The sequence below is a fragment of the Psittacula echo genome, assembly GCF_963264785.1.
Source record: "Psittacula echo genome assembly, contig: SCAFFOLD_33, whole genome shotgun sequence".
NCBI classification, from domain to species: Eukaryota; Metazoa; Chordata; class Aves; order Psittaciformes; family Psittacidae; genus Psittacula; species Psittacula echo.
The window spans coordinates 482,973-486,213 of NW_027664160.1; positions in this window are offsets into that span (position 1 = coordinate 482,973).

Below are 3,241 nucleotides of genomic sequence, written 5' to 3' on the forward strand. Positions count from 1 at the left end.
ACAGATTGATCTTAATAACAACCAAGCATCCTGTGCTGAGAGCAGGGGAGCAATGATTCAAAGAGCAGATGACGGAGGTCTCATGGGGAGAAGCAAAGGACTGTGCCCAGCAGAGCATGGCCAGCAGCCACCTCCAGTGCCAGACACCAAGAGAGCTGCCTGAACGCACCCTCCCCAGGCCTGGGCTGCACTTTCCCCCCACTCCCTGCCCATGTCTCTGCCGCCTGGAGCTGTCCCTGCCAGGAGCTGCTGCTCTGGGCCCAGCTCTGCTCCCTCTCAGTGCTCCCAGAGCCCATCCCATGGGCTGTGTGCTCAGCTCTGCCCTGCACACCCCTCCCGGCAGCAGGGCTCTGCCCAGGAGCATCTCTGCCTGTGCAGGGTCTCAGGAGAAGCTCACACAAGTCCTGACAAGACTCTCGGTGCCTTCTCCAAAGCAGAGAAGGAAATTCCCAGCTCCCACTGCCCAACCTGCCCACCAAGAGTGGAAAACATCAGAGCTCAGAATCCTTCCTTTGAAGGCAAATGCTGCCTCAGTGTCTTTCAGAAGGACCCTCTGAACTCAGAGTCATGTGGAGCTCTGAGCAGCCCTGACTCACACAGCACCTTCTCCAGTGCACAAGAACGCTTTTCCTTTCCTTTCCTTTCCTTTCCTTTCCTTTCCTTTCCTTTCCTTTCCTTTCCTTTCCTTTCCTTTCCTTTCCTTTCCTGCCAGGTGTTGTTCCTTCCCCCCGAGCTTCTCCCCCAGCACTGTGGGGAGCTCCCGGGCAGGCTGAGTGTGGGGGTTGGAATGCATCGAAACTGTCAGAGACCATGGGAAGGAGGAACTACAGCAGGCAATTAGGAGTGACCTGTCCCTGACTGGTACTTGGAAGATGTTGGAACTGGCAAGGAACAAGGACGTTGGAACTGGCAAGAGGATGTTGATAGACCTTTCGCCTAATGTAATTGCAAGGCAAACACAGATGTGCTTGGCAAATACCTCTGGGTCCGTGCCTTTCATCCTCATAGCTGAGTGCTGACCCTGGCAGGAGGCAGAGCTCCTGCCCCTGCACACAGCCCCTAGGCTGCAGCGACCCTGCTCGCAAGGACAGAGATGGGCACCCCTCGCTGCACACCCGCAGTCACAGCCTGCAGCCAGCCCCGGGACAAAGGCCTGCCTTACACTGGCCATCGCACAGTGCATAGTGAAGCCCTGCTCTGCAGAACATCATCATCCTCCTTATCTACACAGAGAAACCAAGGGAGTCCCCCTGACAGATCCCATGGACTGTCCGAGGCAGCAGGCTCTGACTGGGAGGTAGAAGTTCTCCTGCCCTGACACCTTCTCAGCACCTCTGACACCAGCAGCTCCTGCACACAGAAGGCTCCTGCTTCGCCCCCAGCACCTCTGCAGGCAGAGCTCAGCTCCAAGCACAGGAACAAGCCCAGCGCCTCCTCCTCACCCATCCCCTGCTCCTACAGCTGGGATGGCACCAGCACATCTCCTGACAGCTTCTCCTCCCTTTAGAGCACGCACCCACCATGTGTTTCAAGGCAACACTAAAACAGGATTGCAAAGTCAAAGAACATGTACCTGGATGCGCAGGGCAGCCACGGGAAATGCAGCCTCCCGAGGGAGGGGTCTCCTCTGCACTGGTTACTGCAGGGTTCTGGCTCCTTAAATACCCAACGCTCAGCGTGGGGGCCCCGTCACAATGGGTGTCTCCACAGCGACCGCCAGGCCTTTGTGATGGCTTCAGAGCATGCAACTCTGTCTGAGGACAGGTGAGCAGTCAACAGAGAGTTGATGGGTCAGGTTTAAAGGGAGAACAGCCATGGGAGACATTACTGTGGGCATCTGCTAGAGACCACCTGATCAAGAGGACTCTGTGGATGAAGCACTCTACAGACAGATAGGAAGAGCCTCACGCTCGCAGGCCCTTGTTCTCATGGGGGACTTCAACCACCCTGACATCTGTTGGAGCAATGGTACGGCCCAGCACAAGCAATCCAGGAGGTTCCTCGATTGTGTGGAAGATAACTTCCTTCTGCAAGTAATAGAGGAGCCGACAAGGAGGGGTGCCATGCCAGACCTCATGCTCACCAACAGGGAAGGGCTCATTGGAAATGTGACACTCCAGAGCAGCCTTGGTTGCAGCCATCATGAGATGGTCGAATTTGAGATCCTCAGCACAGTGAGAAGAGCGTGCAGCGAGCTCACTGCCCTGGACTTCAAGAGAGCAGACTTTGGCCCCTTCAGGAACCTGCTTAGTAAGGTTCCATGGGATATAGCCCTAGAGGGCAGGGGAGCCCAAGGTTGTTGGTTGATATTCAAGGATCTCCTACTACAAGCTCAAGAGTATTGCATCGCAACTAGAAGGAAGTGCAGCAGGACGGCCAGGAGACCTGACTGGATGGATAAGGAGCTGCTGAGGAAACTCGGAAGGAAAAAAAAGGCTTATAAAAGGTGGAAGCAAGGACAGGCAGTCTGGGAAGAATACAGGGATGTTGTCTGAGAAGCTATGGACCAGGTTAGGAAAGCTAAGGCCCAGTTAGAATTAAACTTGGCTAGGGGTGTGAAAGATAACAGGAAGGGATTCTATAGTTACATTGCAAATGAAAGATAGGGTAGGGACAACGTAGGCCCCCTCCAGAAACTATCAAGAGAACTGGTTACCCTAGATTTGCAGACGGCTGAGGTTCTTAATGACTTCTTTGCCTCTGTCTTCACTGGCAAAGGCTCTGACCGCACCACCCAAGTCTTGGAATGCAGACACAGGGAACGTGAGAATAAAGACCCTAGGCCCACTTGTAGGAGAGGATCTGGTTTGAGACCATCTTTAAAAACCTAAACGTACACAAGTCCATGGGACCTGGACATCCATCTGCGGGTCCTGAAGGAGCTGGCAAATGAAGTTGCTAAGACACTGGCCATCATATTTGAAAAATCATGGCACTCAGGTGAAGTTCCTGATGACTGGAGAAAGGGAAATATGACCCCATTTTTCAAGAAGGGGAAAATGGATGAGCCAGGGAATTACAGACCAGTCAGTCTCACCTTTCCTCAGTCCTCAGTCTCCTCTCAGCACCTGAGGTTCACGGACTCAATCCAAATACACCATGGGGCTCATGAAAACCTTTGGGATTTGTCAAGCCTTGCAGATTGCACAGCACATTTTAGGATTCCGAGTGCAGGAAGATTGCAAAGGGCAACGGATAAAAGTTATTTTGAATTTTTTTTTCTTACTTTTCAGTTTAGAAA